This window comes from Puntigrus tetrazona, chromosome 7, assembly GCF_018831695.1.
Source record: "Puntigrus tetrazona isolate hp1 chromosome 7, ASM1883169v1, whole genome shotgun sequence".
NCBI lineage: Eukaryota > Metazoa > Chordata > Actinopteri > Cypriniformes > Cyprinidae > Puntigrus > Puntigrus tetrazona.
The window spans coordinates 21,280,718-21,302,647 of NC_056705.1; the positions used below are offsets into that span (position 1 = coordinate 21,280,718).

At 37.5% G+C, this 21,930-nt stretch overlaps 1 long non-coding RNA gene across 1 annotated transcript; it reads right to left on the bottom strand.

The window, feature by feature from the left end:
• Window positions 1–114: 114 nt before the first annotated feature.
• LOC122348266 lies at window positions 115–15,103 on the bottom strand. Its single transcript, XR_006251296.1, has 3 exons — window positions 14,975–15,103; window positions 14,602–14,754; window positions 115–458 (listed from the first exon to the last, which is right to left on the bottom strand). It is a non-coding gene; the product is annotated as an uncharacterized LOC122348266 (long non-coding RNA).
• Window positions 15,104–21,930: the final 6,827 nt, after the last annotated feature.

Sequence of the window (21,930 nt, forward strand, 5' to 3'; positions counted from 1 at the left end):
GTGACCCCTGATGCAAACATAAACCTTTATTTTGGATGCAATTAATTGTTTGATACCACTATTTAACACAATATATATGTATATGTACATGTATATGTATATACACCCCAAACTTTTGCAAGATAGTTTTGTTTTTGGGAACTTTTGTCTCGCCCAGACACTGTGAACATAGCCAGCGTTACATCTGTTTCTCAGTCAGCATGTTTCTATGAAGTGTAGCCCATTACATAAAACACACATGCTGTGATGATTGAGAGATCATGCTGTCAGTGACCACTACTACATGAGGCAGCACAAGGCTACTGTAAGCCGAATAGCGTGTCGTTTTTCCCGCCTTTTCTTCTCCTACACTTTTTCTCTGAGTCTCGGCCTCCATCCCTCGTCCCAAGGCATATGTTGGCCATGTGAGGTGTAGTTTGGTGGGCGTGGCAGAGGCTTGTGGTATTCCCGCGCTGTGACTACAAAAGGGAAACATGGCAGGCAGTGTAAGCCAGCACTGAAAACAGCTGTTCACGCATCCTTTCTCCTTTTAATGACACTTCCGCGGCTGCCCACGGGCAGCTCCAGCTCGGAGTACAACAGCTACTTTTTCCCTAAGTAAAAACGCTGTCTGTGTTTAATTGTTGGCAGATTTTTTTTCCTCTCTTTGCTTCTTGCACTGTGTCGTATGCTCACTCACTCTCTCTCTCTCTCTCTCTCTCTCTCACACACACACACACACACACACACACACACACACACTTCCAGCCACGGGGATTATTAAGGGTGTTTTTTAGAGACGAAAGCAGCCTTAAGATCTTCAATAATGTGTTTGGACCCGGAACAATGCTGGGATCCAGGGAATCTGGGAAGTTTTGCGTTGTTCTCAGATCCTTACAAAATCTGCCTGCCACATTTTAAAATGCGTTAAAACAATTTCCTTGTTAGGTACAATTTTTTTTACTGCGTTTTTGATGCATTGCAAAACTCTTGCCGCTATTGACGTGGGATACAGATAAAGGTTTGCGTTTTGCTTTTAGAAAGATTTTTTTTAGTTTAGAATTGGTGAATATAGCAATTAAACGTGCATTAGGTGAAATTGCTGTGGTATTATCTTTGGAGCCGTTCTATATAACTGCATCGTTTTGCTGCTTTGTCTTTTCGTTCTTCCGTGTGGGTTTTTCAAAGTTGCGACAGTGCAGTCCTTTCTGTCAGTATTTGACAGCTGTCTGCTTGGACATCAATAAATGTTGTTGAGTAAGGAAAAATGTTGAGCTGTTTGACGCCCAGCTTTAAAGCATTTAAGATCTGTCGGTGCTGATGTTCTGAGGCAGCCCTGGCGCAGACGATGAGTTTGTGTGAGAGAGAGGTTATCTTTGGGGACTGCATCATTTGAATGTCAAATCTGTCATCCTGCCTTTAATTGGGGGTCATTAATCATGTAGACTGTCCTGCAATGAACAGGCCTGTGTTCAGACTTGACTGTTTGGCCTGGCCTTGGTGTCTATGCATATTTGTAACTGATATTAATTAAAATGATAAGACGATTAGTGCTTTTTTTTTTTTGGCCCTTGGCTATTTAGATGCGGCTTTTAATTGACGCTGCTAATTAATTGACGATCTTTACAGCTGTACCTTAAGTCAAAGTTCCTGGTCAAAGCTTGTAGAAAGGCATAATGAACTTGTGATAGGTTATAAAATGTATTATACATTGCATTAACACATGTAGTAAAGCCTTTTAGTTCAGTGGTATAAATTTCAGAGTTCAGGCCAATATCATGACCCTCAACTCAGCACAATAGATCCTTAGAGCAGATAATCCATAGAGGCTGATTTGTGAGTCATCATGGGGTGAATTAAACCCAATCATGTCTGAATTAATCATTTTTGCTGCCCCACAATAAACCACTGGACTGAGATCGGCTTAAACATTCCAAGTCTTCTAAGGTCTTTTAAAGCCTTTCAAAGCCTCAACCTTAATGAAAGGCAAATTATATTAAATAGTCATACTTTTCAATTGTGTGGATTGTTTTGTGTTTTTTGGTGGTATTCTTTTGTCCTGTTTTAAAGGCATAGCTCATAAAAAAATAAAAATGTTGTCATCATTTACTCACCCTCACCAAACATGTATTAGTTTCTTTCGTTGAAGATAAAACAAGATTTGTTAATAAGAGCTAGTGATTTAAACATTTAATGTTTCCCATTGACTTTCTATAGTAATTATTTATCTACAACTGTTTGGTTTGAACAGTTAAAAAAAACCTCAAAATTAAAAGAAAAATCTGTTTTTGCGTTCACCATAAGAGAGAAACTTATACAGGTTTGGAAAGACATGCAGATGAGTAAATTATGAAAAAAATACTATTATTATTATTATTATTATTATTATTATCATCAGTATTTTTAAGAGAGGTTTTATCAAAGACAGAAGGACTTACCTTTAAATTGTGTTATTTTATAAAGAAGCCTATATGAAAGATATGAATTGAATATGAATGCGAAGTGAAAGATATGAATTAGTTGATTCATGTTAGAAAGCCCAGCTGCATTTAATAGTTAATGGTAAAGTAACACCACTGCTGAATTCCGCTGTGTAATGTTTGGAATGTAATTATGAAAAAAGTCATCCATCATATTTAAGTCCACTCTTCTCACCTTCTCACCCGACTGAGTGTTACCTCTGTCTGGCGAAAAGATTTTGGAAATTAAAAAATTTGAAATAACATTCCCTCAATGACTTCTTTTTCTGCTCTGCTTTGATTTGACGTTACTTAGTTGGAATGTTGGAAATATTATGGTTATGAATACCTGCTCTTGTTAGCCGAGAGAGTTTCTAGTGTGTGAGGTGGTGTGCATAGCTTTGGCCTTGTCTCTCTTCAGGTGGTCAGCCAAGGGTCAGTTCTCATGATGGCTAAGCAGATACCTGCCCATTATTTGTATTCAATTATACCGTTATGAACTGTGCAAATAAAAATCTAATGCCGTTTATTGAATACACCCAAATGCAGTTAGTTTCAATTTCGATACATCTCCGTCAAGCCATGGCTGGTAAATAAGTGAGGAAAAGAGAAAATATTGCTCACGAGACATCTAAAATAAGGATAATTAGTTGATTCTAAAGTACAGAACCATTACAAGGAAAGGTGTCAGAGAAGTGATGAAGAAGCATTAATCATGAACTCTCTCTCTCTCTCACACACAAACACACGCTCATAGCACACTGAACTCTTTTCAGTACTTTATTATGGTTTTCACGCACATTTTCATTTAAAATCTGTCTGTTTTGGCTACATGATCATACACACATGATCATACACAAGAAATTTGCGGCTCTGAGCACAAACCATGTGACTGTAGTAATTGAGCTGGTACCTCAGGGAGGTGTGTGTTTGGGGAAAGGTTAGAGGGGTCATACACAGTCTGATGCACAACAGTTGGTTCATTGTGGAAGCACTGTGCTGAAAAGTAGTCATATTTGTATATATGTAAAAAAAAAAAATGGTAATTAAAAAACATCCCTAGTAAAAAAAAAAAGTAGTATATTTAAAAAAAAAAAAAATAAAATAAAATAATTCATACTAAGTTGAAATTAATATATTTGATGACAGATAACTTGAGACTTGCTGATATAATTAAACTTTGCATATTATTTGGCCGCAATGCATTTAATATTTAGTCTAAAATGGGTTTTATTGCCACTCTTGATGGGGATTGTATAATCTTTGAACAATACCAGATTTTAAATGTTAAATATTTAAAGTGTACTTGAAGTATACATGCAGTAGTTACACTGGGTACAATAAATTACACCAAACAAATATTTAATTGTACTTTAGCATTACTTCTTCACAATTAATATACATTAGGTACAAATTTAATTTCTCCAATTTAGCAGAATAAATATACCAGTGTAATATATTAAAATTACAGTTGCAAGAAATTTATTTTACTACGTAAATGTAAAAATGTACTTGTAGTGTACTTAGCGTGACAAAGTTTTTTAAATGACCACAAAGACCACAGTGATGTCCTTATAATAGTAATAGATAATAATTAATTTAATATTAGACAAATAATTGTTTTTCTGACTTAAAGTAATGTAGGCAGATATTATTTAAGCGTTTTAAGCACTTTTCAGAAATAACTCTTGTCCAGCAGTAGTAGCTGTGCTATAATATCATTTAAAAATTGTCAGGAGTGATTTTCTGTGTACATTGTTCAATATTAGCATGTAAACATTAATTACATTTGTTAGCGTTTTATATCTAGTATCTCTGAGACAAGAGGTAATCATAATGTAATGTAACATTTTGATTAATGGATGATTAATCTGATTTTCAAAAATGTGAGTTTTTATAAGATTATGAAATGTCATCAAGTATCCACCTGGCGTCAATGCTAACTATGTTTTGAGCTATTAAAACTGGCTCAGACCCCAAAAAGAACATGAAGACCCCGAAGATGACCACTACGTAGTCATTTGACTGTGTATGAGTAAATGTGGGGCTTGAGAAAATAAGAAAAAGAGAGATGGCTGATTGTGTGTGTTTAAGATCGAGAGAGTTCATTTTGGGGTTAATTTTCCATTCATTTTTCATTTTTGTGATCATTTCTAATCACTGGCCTGATGAGAGCAGCCTCTGGGCAGTTTGATAACTGTTATTCCATAGTGAATAGCCTCCATTTTTAAACAGAGGATGTTATGATAGCTGGGGTCAAATGGAGAGGTCACTCTTCATTCAGATAAAAGGAGGAGGAAATGACACGTTAATGGCCACTGCCTGTCATGGTGGTCCAACAAAGAGTCATCCAGCTGTTGCATGGGTCAAGCAGAGGATCATGGGTAAAGGGTAAAATGTCTTCAATGCCCTGTTTCCACTAGGGTTTTATATATAAAAAAAAGTTTTAAATAGTAGTTGTCAAGTGACCCAATAAAAATGGGCATATTTTTCTTAAATGTATACTTTCATGGGTGTGTATTTATATATACATAATAAATGTACACACGCATATACTTTGTAAACAAACTTTAATTTTGGATGCGATATAATCGCTTAACAGCACTAATTAAAACATTTAAAAATTGTTTAACCTTTCAAACTTTTGACAGATTTGTGTGTGTGTGTTTGTGTGTGTATATATATATATATATATATATATATATATATATATATATATATATATATATATATATATATATAGATATATATATATATATATATATATATAGATAGATAGATAGAAAAACAATATAACAGGCATTTTTCTTCCAATATTATTTCTTCCAAATATTACTTAAAAATTATTCCTTTTAAACTTAATATTCAAAAAATGTAGGGTGGGACTATTAATTATTCTGTTCAATGGCAGCTTGGGCGAGAGTTTTGGAGACTTGTTTGGCAACAGTCATAATTTTTGCAATTCGGTTTGGTGCCGCTAGTGACAGAAATTACACAGTTCACCTTTAATTCAGCTAACTACAGGCTTGAGGTTTGAGAGGCTGAATAAATGTAACTTCAGTTTTGCTCATCATGTGCAGCGCGATGTCTAATAGTATAGCTGCGGTGTTATTATCTTTGGGATAATTAGATGCACACATCTGCGTGTCTCTATTCTGAAATATGTGAGCGTGCACGGACATACAAACACAAACACATGCATACTTACGACCTACAGGCCTGCCTATTTACAGCCACATATGCACAATTACATCAGACAAATGAAAGGCTTCAGTTCGGCTTATTTTGGTTTGTTGCACATGCAGTCTTTAATATTGCCGACTTTAGCAAACGTGCGCTCTCGCTGCGCAGCCACCGTCTCCGTGCAGCAGCAGCCGCAGACATACCCTGATAATCATCCCATATCCAGGCCTGCGGGGTGCATTCCCCCTGCCTCCCTGCTCTATGATGTGTTGAGTGCCGTCCTAATCAAAAATCAATGCCCCCACTTGAGCTGGCCGGCCTGGCCTCATGTCAGCCGCTTATGTAATCTGATAATATCAATCATAACTGCGTTGGAGGCCATCCGTCTAGTTCCCACTGCTCTGGGGTCGTGTGGGGGGAAGTCGTGTCTCCCGAGCCATCAATTATTGCTTATTATGGGCTGTGGCTCAGGCAGAGAGCAGAGGAGCTGCTCCTCCATAAATAATATTAACAGCATCACCCCCATCAATCAATAGCTGTACAGTTGTACAGCAGCAGAGTTAATGGTCTTTCTCTCTCCCTCGCTCTCTCTTCATCTTTCTCTCGATTCCCTCTCAGCCGAGATCAATGCGTGTGGCTCCTCTGTTGTACTGAAAGTAGGTAAACTGGGTAAATCTAACCCCTCCGCTGCGCTGGGGTGATGGTAGCCGATGAACGTGATCAAAAAGGAAGGTGATGGGACTTGCCACTCTCTCTCTCTCTCTCAGTCACGCTGTCTCCATCTGTCAGTCAGCCAGTCTGTCTCTCTCCCTCCCTCTCTGGTCAGCGCTAAAATCATGTTGGCTGTTTCTCTGTGTCGTGAATAAAATGATACTCCAGTCTTAGTTTTTCTGAATCGACTGGTCAGCTAATCATTAGGTCGGTTTCAGGTTTTAATACAGTGAAAGATTGTGAAAGCTGTCCCTTACGTTTTCTAAAAAACGATTTCTTTACACTAAAACCGTCAGAGATGTTTCTAACTTTCTTTCAAAAGTTTGTGATTCTTCTTTATAATGGAAGTGGGTAGTAACGTAAAAGTTGATACTTCAAACACCACACAAAGTGATCACAATCACAAAGGGTGAATCGGTGTCTTCTGAATTGAAATGATAGGTTTGTATTATACAGAAATGTATATTTTTTGCCTTTGACATTCTAAACCATTGCTCCTGTGTTATAATAGTCAACCTTGAGATTGACTATAGCAAATGTTGTTTATGAAGCGTGACATAGGCGCATTAGGAAACTCATTCAAGAAGTAATGTGGGATTGTAGAGGACTGTCACTGCTCATTTGAACTCCATGACGCATTGCTTGTTTGCAAACTACAAAAAGAAATTAAAAAAATTCTGAAAATGCTAATTTTATTTACTATATTTACTATAATTTTATTTATTTACTATTATTTTAATGATTGTAAAAATAGGATTTTATATATTTACAAGTGTTTTTGTATTTTAAGATCATTGCATACTGAGTCCAACATTTTTGTGTGCCTTTTTCATCATTGTTTGCTAAAGATGCGAAAACACAGAAAAACTAACCATATCATTTTTAATATCCTGTATAATGAGATTCCAGAACTTTTTGTCTGTTATTTTACAGATGCACTTCCTGCACTCTGGGATGTTAAACACCATTTTTTTTTTTTTTTTTTTTTTTTTTTTTTTTTTTTTTTTTTTTGCAAAATCTGCAGCTAGTAAATTTATTCCATCTCTTCCATCATCTCCTCCATTATTTAGCATTGACAGCTTTAGTCAATGCTAAATAATAATAATAATAACAATAATAATAATAGTAATAAATAGTAGACCACGCGCTCTGATTAGTCAATTGGAGACTAGTTGGCCATCGTGACTTAAAACAGAATGCCTTTAATGGTCAACGTGTATTTGTTGGATAAGAGCACTTTTAACAGGATTGAGCTCAGTAGAGAGCCGTTAGCGCTGGGCTCACGTCTAAGGTCAGTGAATTGTAACACTGAGAGGAAATGTCAGAAATGGATGTCATGGAGAATAATTAGGTGGAATTAATGAGTCACTAAAATCCCCATCTCCTTCTTTCCTGTTGCTGCCTGCTGAAATAGTGTGAGGCTTCGTGTGTGTGTGTGTGTGTGTGTGTGTGTGTGTGAGTCATCCTAGCACGCACAGCATGAACCAAGACATCAGGCGGGTGTGAGATGAAGGTGTTTTATGTGTGTATGATGGGAGAGACGGGATGAATGTGCGTTTGATAAATGCTTCCCGTTATAAGTTTTTAACTTCTTTGGTGAGATGGCGAGAGGTAGCTGAAGATTACAGGGTTACAGGGTAAAATGGTAATTATGAGAGTGTGTTGTCTCAGCAGTATAGTTCAAGCAAAATTAATTGGTGTAATCATCATCATGTGACTGACAAGGAAACATTCAAGAGGGGAGAAAACTCCACACACATGCACTCCCTGCTGAAAAGTCCTTGGGATGCTAATGTTCCCATCGGGCCTCTTCATTAGGCCTGGGGAAAGAAATGGATTGCAGAGCTAGACTAGCACCAGACCACATAAACCAATCTTGAACATGGAAATTCATTCTGTGTTTGTGTTTTACAGTGGGGATAAAACTTGACTGTTTCTTTCATGTCTCATTACACGTTAAGGCAAAATTCATAATAAACAAACTTTTTATGTGACCCCGAACTGAACAACAAAACCAGTCTTAGGTCAGTGAGGTATATTTGTAGCAATAGCCCAAAATATGTTGTATGGGTCAAAATGATACGTTTTTCTTTTACGCCAAAAAAAGTGAAGGTTGTGTTCTGTGAAGATGTTTTGTAAATTTCTGACTGTATATATATTTTAGTAAAGATGCTCAAATAGTTGTATCTTGGCCAAATATTGTTCTGTCAAACCTAACAAACCATACATGAACCGAAAGCTTAATTATTAAGCTTTCAGATGATGTATAAATTTTAATTTTTGACTTGTATTGTGGTCCAGGGTCACATATGTGAAGCATTCCTCATACATGGGATGCAGTTAAAAGTGCTTAACAAAAAAAAAAAAATACTGTTTTATAATATACTACTATTCTTGTTGTTTTTATAATTCCTATTATATTTAATAATGCATACAATGGTATTGTTTTTATAATAATAATAATAATAATAATGCAATAGAACTGAAGTATAATGAATATAACATTTTTAATAATATCTTATAGAATTAATTATTGACCCTCCTTTTCACATTTCATGCTTAAAGTTTCTTGTGCCTTTTGTATGACATATTTGACACACGGGTCCCGTTTGCGCTACGCAACCTGTTCCTTTTCTCATCCCCCCTCGGTCTATCTATGTACCTCTCTTTCTTTCTTTGTCTTCAACTCGTGCCCATGCCAAGTATATTAGCTCGCTGGAGCCCTCGGCAGTGCTTTCAGAGACAGATGACCTCTTACTGACTTGTTCACATCAAAGCCTGATCAGCTAACCCAGACTACACATCCCTGTACCAGCAATTTGTTTAACAGGAGAGGGCTTTAGAGAGAAATAAAGGAAAAGGGGAGAGCAAAAGCGAGTGTGTGCGTGCGCCTGTGGGAGAGGGAAAGCTACTTTGAGATGCCCTGCTAACCCTAAAGCACATATTCCCAGCATGGACCTCCGCTATCCGTTCCGTTTCGCAGGATCTGTATGGATTTGGATCGCCATTTATGTTGAGCCTCCCGGATCAGACCGCGGCCACTTCTCTGCTCCCAGGACAGGTGAATTCATTAGAAGGGGTTTCTCAAAGCAGATGGGCTGTGTGTGTTTGCCGAGCGTCAAGCCCGGGTGAATAATGAGACCTAAGCTATGAATGTGTAAAAGGTGCGGCGGGAGATTACACTTTTCCTCTTTCCACCCCTCTCTCAGCTCAGACTTCAGATGCCGCTCTCCTTTTGAATAAATAAGAGCGGGACAAGGACACAAAATTGCATCCATAATTAATGAAAAGACACATTAGCGCTGATGCGCCGTAATCCATAAAACAAGAAGAAAGCCGTCTTTTGAGAGAAGGAGAGAGAAAGAGAACGTGTCGTTGGCGAGCGGTGAGCCACAGAAAAGGAGGACACACAGAGACAGGAAGTTTCTGTCATGAAGTGTGAGTTCCCACCGGCGGTTTCAAATCCATATCTGGAGCCACCGATGTTCAGATGAAGATTGCTGGTCTGTAGACTCCAGTCTCTGTGCCTCCAGCGTGCCATATGAGCCCGTATTGACTTACATCCGCTCTGCTGCCGGCTGCACGAGCTACAGGCAGCCTGTCGGACCACCTTAGACATTTTATTCTGTACGTTTACACGACGCTGCTGGATTTTCCTGTAATTCTTCACTTTTCCTTTAATCTGTATAATAAATGTGAATTTAATCACAATAGTCTAGCGTTTAATCACCAGCCAAATGCTTATAATTAAAAATAGACGATGTAATACATAATCCTCAGTGTCTTCATAATCATATCGCATACTAGCACCTCTTTTCCTTTCCTGCTGTGTAATACAGAGTCAGACACTAGCAATCATTGTCGGCAACATCTAGATGGAAATCTAGACATTAGTAATCAGCGCAGGCTTCTAGATGAGGATACAGTGTAAAGCTACGTCCTGTATTTACGTCTGCGCTCGTTACAGCTGGCTGAGAGCTGTCAGCTGAAGATGTATGACTGGGGGTTTAAAATGGACATAATTTCATGCTGAAGATGGAAACTGTTATTGTTGTTTGATTGTCGAACATTTTTGGGACAGGCGTAGTATGCCTTTCTGCGGATGAGGGGTCAATTTAAGTCCCGGTTATTTATGTGCTCAGGGAAATGATGTTTTGAAATCTGCCCCCTCTTTAAACACTGTAAACAAAGGTTATCAATCATAAACCTTGTCAGCTGTAATTGTTACCAGATCAGCAGAGGATGCTTGATGAGCGTAACGCGGTCGTTCGCATACATCGCGTCCAGACTGGCTGTGAGCTAGCACTGTGTTCGACGCTTACGGCATCGAACCATTTATATGTTTTAATACTTTATATATTAAAACATTGTTTAATGGGGCTAAGGGAACGTTCTCTATAGTGGGGTTTTTTTTATTCTGTCACATGAAGCGAGTGAGTAAATTTGTCGTTATGAAAAAAAGTTAAACGTTTTTTTGCAGTAGTTGCAACCTGACCTATCTGTCAGGATTTATTTGTGCTATGGTTAAATTGCCTTTTACGTTGCACAATGGTATTTATTTTTCTAATTATTATTGATTAGATTGATCAGGGTCAGGAATCATTCAGGGAAGCGATTGAAGTTGACGAAATGGACAGCACACAGAACTGTTGCGAATTACTGAAGAAAGCAACTTGGCAATTTGAGTTTGGTTTACCTTGCAAAGCTAAAAGTTCACTTGAAAAATATTTTTTTGATTATTTTAAAATAGGCGTGGGTCATATAAAATGCTGCACATTTTTTAAAGCTATAAGCTTTCTCTTCCCTTTCTCTTCTCTACAACAATATTTTCTCTCTCTCTCTCTCTCTGTCACTCTTTTCTATAGCATCTTTAGTCCCTGATTGGCTATTGCTCCTTATTGATCATGTTGCGGATAATGTTCCATGCTAACTCAAGACACAGTATGTGTGTTCGGGTGTGTGTATTTTCCTCTAGTTGGAATCATTTTACTGATGTCATGAGCCCTGCTAATCCTAAACACTAGATCAAACTTTTCAGAATTGCTTTTTATGTGAAGCAATATCAATACCATCCGTGCCCCAGAGAGAGCACAATGATCTGTGTGTGTGTGTATGAGAAAGTGAATAAGAGTTAATAGATGTGTGTGTGCGCACGCTCTTACCATTATTGAACGCGCTAGTGTGGATTTTTATGGAGCCGGGGGGCCTCCGTATTGACCTGTGGCTGACATCCACTTTTTACTTTCATAACATAATCAGCGTTTGACATATGATTATAATAACTCCATTCTCTTTAATGCATTCTCTACCAACAGATTGATTTTTTTTAATTTTTTTTTTTCTGGCCCCCGAACCAATTACATAAATATGTGTGGCATAATTAGTTTACACGTTACTGAATTACTGACAGATTAGAAGTGAAACCCCACAGTTCATACAAAAGCACATAACTGCCAGAGAGGAAATTAATATGGATTCAAACCCTCCTTAGAGACTCATGCGTACACACACACACACACACATGCGGAGAAAAGAGAGATCTGGCACTGGTTTGAACTCAATATAAAGAAAGAAAGAACTTTAGATGAATAGAATAAGAGAGGAAGAGTATGGTGGAGAATAAAGGGAGGAAAGCAGCTGAAATCTTGGGTAATGGGAATTCTGGAAGGAAACACTGTTTGCTGCTGGTTTCCAGTTTCCTACTGAATCCGTTAATCCGGGTAATGTAGGTCATAATGAGATCAGCATATTAATGGCGGGAGTGAGGGCGATGTAATTAAAGGCTGAGGGAAAGGGATAGATCATATGCAAGGCCCAGAATGTTTAAACAAAGTTCAAACACAAAACTTTTGAGCGATTCCTTTCTCAAATGGCAATATAGATGAAATTGCACTTCCAGCCGTCAGAGAAAAACGCCGTCTGACCTAATGGGCCTCGTTCGCAATACAGGGGCTGGACGAATGCACGCTTCCGCATCGGTTCCTACAATTTCCTGTATATAAATAGCCGCGTTTGAATCCAATGGCGATTTCCGCAAAGTTGATTCTTGGATTTGTCCAAATATTCTTCCACACATCCAGACGGTGTAACACATGCACACAATGTTTTCCTTGTTGTTCCTTGTTGCCTGGATCTTCCTGACCTTTGCTGGCAGTATTGATCCGACTTCTTCCCCGGCCTTCTCTGTTCAGACTAACACATATAATTGCTATTGGGTTCCAATGACCCTCTCTGCATGTCTGGGGATGCTTTACTGCTGATATAAATCAATTCACACTCACAGAAACAATATGTGGCCATTACTGCTGACGAGGGTTTGAAAAGGCTGCAGAGGGAGAGGCTTCAATAAAGGATGATTAGAGCACACAGATCTATGCCGGAGGAAGTGATAGTAAGCAAAAAGCAAGCAGAACGACAAGCAAAAGTCAATCATTCTTGATTTTAGCTTCCGTGTGCACGAGCAATTGTGATTGAACCGAAGTTGTTTTGAATTAATGTTAAGATAAAGATCGGGAAGATGTGTTTGTTCCTTTTCAAAGATAGACAACGACTTCCAAGCTGCAGTGAGACAGTGGTTTGTCATCACTTTTTTTTTTTTTTTTCCCAAAAAACTTTAGAAGCCGCTTTGTGTGAAAGGTTCACACAAGTTTATCATCGTTGTAGCGTCTCGTTAATAATTCTGTGTGCAGCTTAATTCTTGGAACATGGAAAGCTGTCGATATGATTTTCTGTCTATGCTGTAATTGTGTTTCCTTCCTGTCTCCCGCTCACACCACCTTCCCGAGCTGGCGTCTTCTCAACAGGTGTGACTGCATTAAGGGGTAAAATCATTTTGAAACTTTATAGCCTGCGTCGTACCCACACCTCCATCTCGCTTGCATATCTCTCACCTTTTCATATGCAAAAAGGCATCTAATATATTTATCAAAGGTGCGAGGTTGTGAACACAGCCCTGAAAAACATTTGCATAATTATTTTGCACAATTATTATGCATGTGATTTATGCAGCAAGGTTGAAAAAGTTTTTAGCCTAGGTTGTTGTCAACATAACCTTTTTTTTTCAAGTAGCATAATTTATAGCACAGGTGCTGGTGCTTTTTTTTTTTTTTTATTGCAGTTAAATACACGTCATGGGAATTTGAAACAATTTTCACTTCTAAGCTAATTATGTCACATTTCAGTTATTATTTTTGAGCATATGAAGGAAATTTAGTAAAGTGTTAATTAATTCAAGACAAATGAACAACAACATACATTTTTTGATTGTATCATTAAGTTGATGACTGAAGTGAACAACGTAGTTCTCCGTTTTTTTTTTAATCCTTTTTACTACGGAAACATTTCTGGATTGTAATTTTTTATGTTTTATACATTTTGATTTGTTCAAAAAGATAGTGAGTTATATAGCTTTTTTGTGATTTATCCAGAAGTTTCCTATTAATAGTTGCTTCTGGAGTCTCTGTCTGTATAACACACACACACACACACACACACACACACACACACACACACACACACACACAGAGAAAAATCCTCACAGCAGTTTCAGTTTGTGTGTGTGGATGTGAGCAACCTGCGTGCAAAGTTCTCGTATTTAAAACTGAACGAATTCGCTGAATGAATGAAAAATGCCATTGCTTTCTCTTATTTTGGATTCCTTGTTAGCCATGGCAACGTCATTACTGTCGTATTTTCAATAATTAATCATTCATGTTTTTAATATGACTCTTCTATTCATTCTTTTCCGTAGCACCTTAATGGTTTTGGGCTGTTGCAGATTTGGAGTCTCTCTTGTACCTGTCCGCAGAAACATTCCGGGTGTTTATACAGCTGCCGTGTGACTTGCTGTCCTCTCTCAGGCCATAGGACCTGGTCCCAAATATTTCATTTCCCAACTAAAACAACGCCCCCCCCTCTCTCTCAAACACACACACACACACACACCCAACACACACGTGTGCACACACACACACGCGGTGATGAATGTGTAATCACACTGATTAAGTTGTTATTAGAGGGCAGGAGATCCTCTGTAGGAAATGGGGGTGAGACACACAGATGATTATTTACATCCCTCTATTCTAACCACAGCTGGAATAGAGAGAAGGAGGAGGTAGAGAAATATGAATGTACAGCTTGGTGGGGTCTAGGTAAGCTTTCTGTTTTCATTACGCAATGATGAAAATGATGAAAAGTATCATTTAATGTAATCACTGTAAAGTTTTTTTTTTTTTTTTTAATGGTTCACACTTTTTCTGGTTTCTCTTACCTTACAGTTCAACTCTGTCCCTCTCTGGTGTCTTCTTTACTCATACTTGCTGTTACCAGAAGGTGGTGCTGCTGCATCTTCACTATGAAGCTTAAAAAAGCTCAGACAGAACAAGCTTCATACTGCTTCCCGGTGCTCACGATCTCTCTCTCTCTTTCACACACACACACACACACACACACACACACACAATTAGTGTACAGTATCCCCTGAGAAGTGAAGAGAAAGAGATAAAATATATATATATATTTTTTATAGTGATGGAAAGTTTGATTTGTTCCTCACTCAAAGCGTTTGTTAAAATACGGTTCCCTGCTTTCGTTTTGTTGTAAATGAGCATAAACGAGAAGATTAAGAAGAAAAGTGTCATTACCGGCTTCGACATTTAACGCTTTTCAGACTTTTTGTTCTTCTGTTTCTTCTCTCACACGCTCTTTCTCTCCCTCTTTCTCTCGTCTGTGCTGTGTGTGATGCAGCAGCATTTAGAGTCTCGTTCTGTGACATTGACTCTAGAAAAGAGATAGAAAGAGAAAGGAAAGAGAGCGAGGGAGAGAAGCAGGAAAAGAGAGAAGAAAAGAAATTGTTGTTGGTCTCGGGGAGAGTGAGGGGCAGTCGAGCAGTGATGCGGCGGGAAGCACCGGTATCATGGAGTTCTCAGTATTCAGAGGAGAGAGGTGTGTATTTATGTTTAGTGTCTTTACTGATTGTAGTATGGTAGGGAACCGTACAGTATGAGGCCTACTCATCTAAAACACATCTGTCTATTTTTATTAAATTGACAATGACCTCCTTTATTATTCCTGTTGTTATTGCTAATATTGTTTGTAGTAGTGTTGTTTTTGTCATATATATATATATATATATATATATATATATATATATATATATATATATATATATATATATTATATCGTATATTCTCAACATAGTAGTTTGGCTGTAAATCATCTGGGATCAATAACTGTGCTAATAGCCGGGTAATAGGCTGCGTTTTTATGTATTGGGTATGGATGAATGAATGATGTTTTATGGTAATTTGTACGTGTATATGACAAGATTTGTCTTTACAATTTCTTGTAGATAGAACGCAGAATTTATTAACGCACATCCTGATATATATATTATAAAAAACGCACTCAAAGATAAATGTAGAGATCGTATGCCTGTTGCCATGAATTTACAAACAGGTGGGAGAAAAAAAAAAGAAAAAGAAATAATGTTAACGACGTATGTGGTGAGGGTAATAAAAATAAGCTTTTATTCACTTTTAGTGTGGGAAGAAATGTATTTAATTTCATGTGAACGTATTGGTATACGTCTCGAAAAATGTAACATTTCCATACTTAATTTACGTCAGCGTGAAAATGTGAGCATTAAATATAATGGATTGAAATCCTAACTAAACTCAGGTCCCGTGCAGCAGCTTTTACCAAATACAGTGTCAGCATCACACACACCTTTGCGTGCGTGTTTATGTTTTGCGAAAAACTCTCTGACATTCATCTACATGTTGCCAATGATTTTAGCAGTTTAAACCAAGCTTTCGCTCAGGTTCAGAAGAAAGTCTCTTCACAGCTTGGCTGTCTTATAACTGTTGATTGTGTGGCGGTTCTGTCACCGTTTTTCTCTTAGCTGACAGCTAATGGAGTGTATCTTTGGAGAACTGCAACTCTATTTTAAAGTTACAATTAGGGGGAAGTTGTCATTACACGCTGCAGTCATTTTCATGAAGTTAATTGGAAGAGATTCTTAAAGTTCTTTTGGCTCTTCTTGCAGCGAAAACGGTGCTCAACAGTCTGCCTAATTTTCCTGTCTTAAATTGTGTGTTCAGGTGTGCTGGAAGTCTTATGGATGATAGGGTACACACACACGCACACACACACACACTCGTCTGTAGCTTTGTCTAGAATTGGATGTCACAAGCCTCGAGTCATGCGTTTTCTATCTAAATTATCTTATATACTAGATTCCACCGCCATATTAAATCTGGGGGAGCTCTCTTATTGGGGGAAGGCTCTGTGCTAATCCAATTGTGCAATTAGAGAAGGAATAGGGGGAGAGGAGTGACAAGGGGAGAGGATCTTAGTCTCTACCATTGACCTTTGACCCCAACATGAGCTAATGCCATGTAGAAGATGAGCAACTTCATCTTAGTGAAACTGCGGACCGGTAAAATGAAGAACGAAGCTGATGCCAACGTAACATTAAAAACATAAATAATAAAGAATACAATATATAGTTTACAGTCGCATTATAATAATTGAATCGTTTTCTGCGTGTAGCAACTCAATGTATGTAGTTTCTTATTTTTGCACAGTCATTTTTTACAGTTTGTCTTTTCAGATAATTTCAGATTCTGTTATTAGATTTAATTACACATTTAAAGGGTGTATTTGTACTTATTTATATGGTTAATATCATCCAGACACAAAATAGAAATCGGTGACGCATTTGAGGATTTTGTATATTAACATACACTTAATATAATGTGCATTATTTAGATTGTACTTACTGTAATTATTCCTCAGTTATCAGAACTAATCCAAAACTCTTTATGGCTCGTCCTTCTGTAACCTTTCACAGACAAACAAAGCTGTAGGATTGTAATAATCCTATACAATCCTTTTTGCTCACCACAAGTTTCTGTGCGCTTTAATAGTGTATAAATGTTTTGTGTTTGTGTCTTTTCACGTAGTCTGTGTTCACACGTAAAACACTATTATGTTGCCTAAACAAAACCGCACCGGGGCTCATTTTTGATCATTTCTAAATCAGTTTTTGATATTGCCTTACGGGATTTTAAGTGTTTTAGTCTCCAAAAAGATATTTAGAGTAAATTAATTTGACTTTTAAATTTTTTTTTTTTAAACAAGTCATTTATTTAGTCCTTTGACCTAATAATTAGTGGAATAATTTTAACACAACGATTGTATTTGTTCGTACATGAGCCACCTAAAAACAAGAAAGGGAATAGGATTTTTTCTAAAACATACAGTATGTACCGTACAAGCTGGTACAAAGTGCTTTGATATTTCTCTGGGCTAATTTCAGCAATCTAATTGCTGAACGGTCATTTTTTTTTTATTGGTTACTGAACGCTGCGCCTGTTTTAGTATATTTAAATCCAACATACGCCAACACACAAAGCTGCCGTGTTGTGAGGTCAGTACAGTAATTGTTTGAGACTACTGTACCGTAGAAACTGAACTCTTTAAATATCATGTGATATTTATTTGAGGGACCAGAATTACTAAAATTTCAGCCGAGATGCCAAATAAACGCTGACTCCCTTTACTTTCTCTGATTTATTTGGAAAAGGATCCGGTGGGGTCTGGGTTTCACTGTTATAGTCTGGTTTACATTTGGGCTCTTGTTTGTACGTGGCTGTGTCTCAAAGAGCAGACCATCTCCCACCCTGTTTACGACAGAGTATTTACACACATTCTCTCACTGGGCTGCTACAGCGTTTCAGTACCTGACACTGCCAAGTTTTCCCTGCTGAGAGTTCTTTTAGCCCCCAACCAGCATTTGGGTTAATCTATTATTAGTGGGATTCATTTTCTGAATAAAGGCCTGAAATTAGACCTGCTAGTATAAGAGATTAAGCTATTTTTTTTTCTCCTGTGTGTATATTAAAACGAATTACATCAACACTTATTTTATGTAAAATGAAAAAAATAATAATCAAGTAAAATTGGACTCATTTTATATATTTTACGCTAACTTTGTGTGTGCTCGATTTATTCTTTTTTTTTTAAACGCGTAAATCACCCCGAAGTAAAAACACGTTTATCTTATCAGTTGTTTTGTTAAATGCTAATGTAATCATTTCTGCGGTTCACGAAGAAATTATGACATGAAACTTTTTCTCCTCCCCTGACTGCTTTTGTTTCTACATTTAGTTTTTTCCCACCGCATTTTTTTCCAGCGTTTAGCGCCCTGATGCGTCTACGCAAACTATTGTAGCGCAAACAGTGTTTACAGGAGGCTAACCGTGACATCTGTTATCTCTAATACCCAACAGACCAAACAATATGGTTTCAAATAAGATTATGATCGTCGAATAAGCCTTATCTGTGTAATTCAAAAAATATATATTGACTTAAATATGCTTTGTAGATGTAAGTAGATTAGGTAATCTGGAGTCCCTATCTGCTCCCAGGTCTGTGCTGGTGGGGGGGCACTGTTATAATCCAGTGGAATAATCCTATGATTTCCACAAGCTGTTTTGTGTTATTAAATGTCGAGTGTCTGAGTTGATTTAATGTCATATTAATCCTGTTAACCACCATTTGCTGTCTGCCACAAAAGAAACAGACACTTGTCTTTTAATACATGTCTGCATACAAAGTAATTAATGTGGCTATTAATTCATTCATCGTCCTGTTTGATGTGATATTCCAGTCAGAATGGATTATCATATCTCAACGCATATGTTCATTTTAAATGGAATACTGATTAAATTGAGATTAAGTTCATGGGATGTCTCGAAAGCGTCTCAATCAATCTTTTTTCCATTAATGTAACTGTACTCTAGTAGTCTTAAATTCGATTACAGGGAAATATTTATATTTAATGTAAAATATAAAATATTCAGATTAATTTATTCGTCATTATTGCTTTTAATGTTAGTAAAACTAATATTAATAAATGGTATTATATAATATAAACCCTGTCTGAATTACAAACACTATTGTATAAGTAAAACTAGCACACAACTTATACTAAACACATATATACGATTTGTAAAGAAATGTTTGTATTTTTTTTTTTTAATAATGTCATCTCTTCTCATTTGTGTGCAACTTTCAGTCCGTTTAAAAACGAATGATTTGCTAATTTTTCTCTTCATCCTCTCGGAATCGAGTAGTGAAATGAACTGTATCATTTGCTGTATCGCATCTGTTTACTGTGATTAAATGCTGACCTTTCTGTCTTTGACTTTACAGCCACGGCTCTCCGGGACATGACAAGAACAAAATCCATCAGGTGGCCCATGGAATTTGCCCTAATTGGTTTTTACAGTCATACCTTGTTTAATATAATTGGACTGTCATATAAGGGTTATCCTGGCTGTTATGCCGGGCTATTTTTACCCTGTTTATTGTAAGTCAATTCAGTTCCTGGAAGATCCCTTTAATGCCCTGACTTGCATGTCCAATATTATTAGGTGCTATGAGTTCAGCTTGTGCAAATCGCTTAATGCATAAGTCGGTAAGAGGCTCTGTGCTGGCAGGTCAGACTGAAGGTACAGCAGATTAATATTTGATCATGCAGGAGGGTTTGTAATCACAGCTGATTGATCCTTCAGCTGAGTGCCCTGGCAATTATCATAATTGTTGCCCACCGTACCGGCTTCTCTCTCTTTCTCTCTCTCTCTCTCTCTCTCTCTCTCTCTCTCTCTCTCTCTCTCTTTTTTGCATGGCTCCCTTTGCTCTCCTCGTAGCGTGGGCCGCAGGTCGAGAGTCTGACACAGGAATTCCTGTACAGTACGTCTTTAAGTGAATAATGCAGGAGAATTGTGCGAGAGAGGTTGGATGAGTGTTCGTGTCTGCAGGGGCAGTGGGTCGTGGTTTGCTTGTGTTAGTGTTTCCGAGGACACACACACACACACACACACACACACACACACACACGCTGTATTCTGGCAGTGTTCAGAGTTAATCCCCACTCAGCCACGCTCACGCTGCGAGACGGCGTGTAACACACAAACACGCAGGAAAAAGGCAGAACACTGTCTCTATTATCAAGAAGTTGGGATCAATCTTTCTCTCTGGTTTACTAGGGATTTTACTAACTGATGCCGAATTGCCTTATGGTCCATAACCTGTAATAATAAAGCTTGTGTATTATTTCAGAAATGAGTGTTGAAAGAGTCCAGCCTTTATTGTGTTTGAATTCATCACATCATGCTGTGCTTGTATCCTGTCTTTATTTTACCAAATATGTCCATTCATTCGTGTAAGTTGTGGATTTCACAATGGTTTGAATTCGATTTCTTTCTTTTTAAAGGCCTCTTTGTTTAAGTGGAAAAATACCAAACTGTTTTCTTGCTTGTCTGCCTTTGAAGCCGAGGGGTATAAGTGCCACTGAATGCGTGAGGCAGCCAGTGCTGTGCCACACTGTGTGTGGGTACTTCCTGTGCCATGTTTTGTGGAGGTACGTTTTTTTTTTTTTTTTTTTTTTTTTTAGCTTTTTTTTCAAAGCGAAGAGGCAGGAAGAGGTTTTCTATGCCAGTACACTCCCTGTGAAAGGACCAGCGGAGGAGATTTGACCAGTTCTGAGGTATGAACCGCTCCGTTTGTCCCTGTGTGAGCTTCCTTAGGGCGTAATTACTTTAGGTAAAAGACGACTGACTGAAGACTGATGAAGTTTTGCCGAAAAGGTCAATGCCGCACATGCGCACGTGGGGTGTGTACATGCATGGCCTTGTAGAAGACTGTTGTGTTGGCTTGCAATAATTAGACTAGATATTTCTGTAGCTGTTCTGCCTGGTATACATTTATGTTACGCTTTTTTTTTATTTTTTTTTAAATACAGTTTACATAATTTTGTGAATGTTTAGATTTCAGACATTTTGTATAGTTTTTTTTTTTTTTTTTTTTTTTTATTCAGCAAGGACACATTGATAGGGTTTGATCAAAAGAGACAGTAAAGTTACAAACTGACTTAAATAGATGTTTCAGCTGAAAATTTGGCTTTGCCATCACAGGAATAAAACATATTTTAGTACTAAAACAATAATAACTGTAATACTTCACAGTATCTTTAACTGTTTCACAATATTATTTTACTGTATTTTTGATCAAATAAATGCCTTGTTGAGCATAATTAGCACTAAGAAAAAGTTTTATTTATTTATTTATTTATTTTTTTAGCCACTATTTAGCTTCGTCAAAATGTAAATGTTCAACCTCATATAATTTCACTCGTTTATAAAACATGTTTGAATTTGGAGACAAATCAGCCGGTTACATGTATGCCATTTAAAAAGAAGAATAAAACGAGCTTTTCTTCTCAGTCTTGTTTCGGATGTTTCATTCACTTTCATTGTCTTGTCTTCTCTGATGAAGTTATGCTGTGTCAGACCATTTGTCATAAAACATGTCTTTAGGAAAAGTCGGTCTGCGAGCTGCTCTCCCTGAGAGAGAGTCATCTATCTATACACACACACACTCGCACGGGATGCAGGACACACTGGGAGATGGACTACCATTAATCTGCTGTGACTGGGGGAAATTGTGTCTTTGTAATGAGTATTAGGTGTGCATCTACATGAATTAAAGCTAAATGAGTGTCTGATTGATCACCAGTACTAAATGACACAGC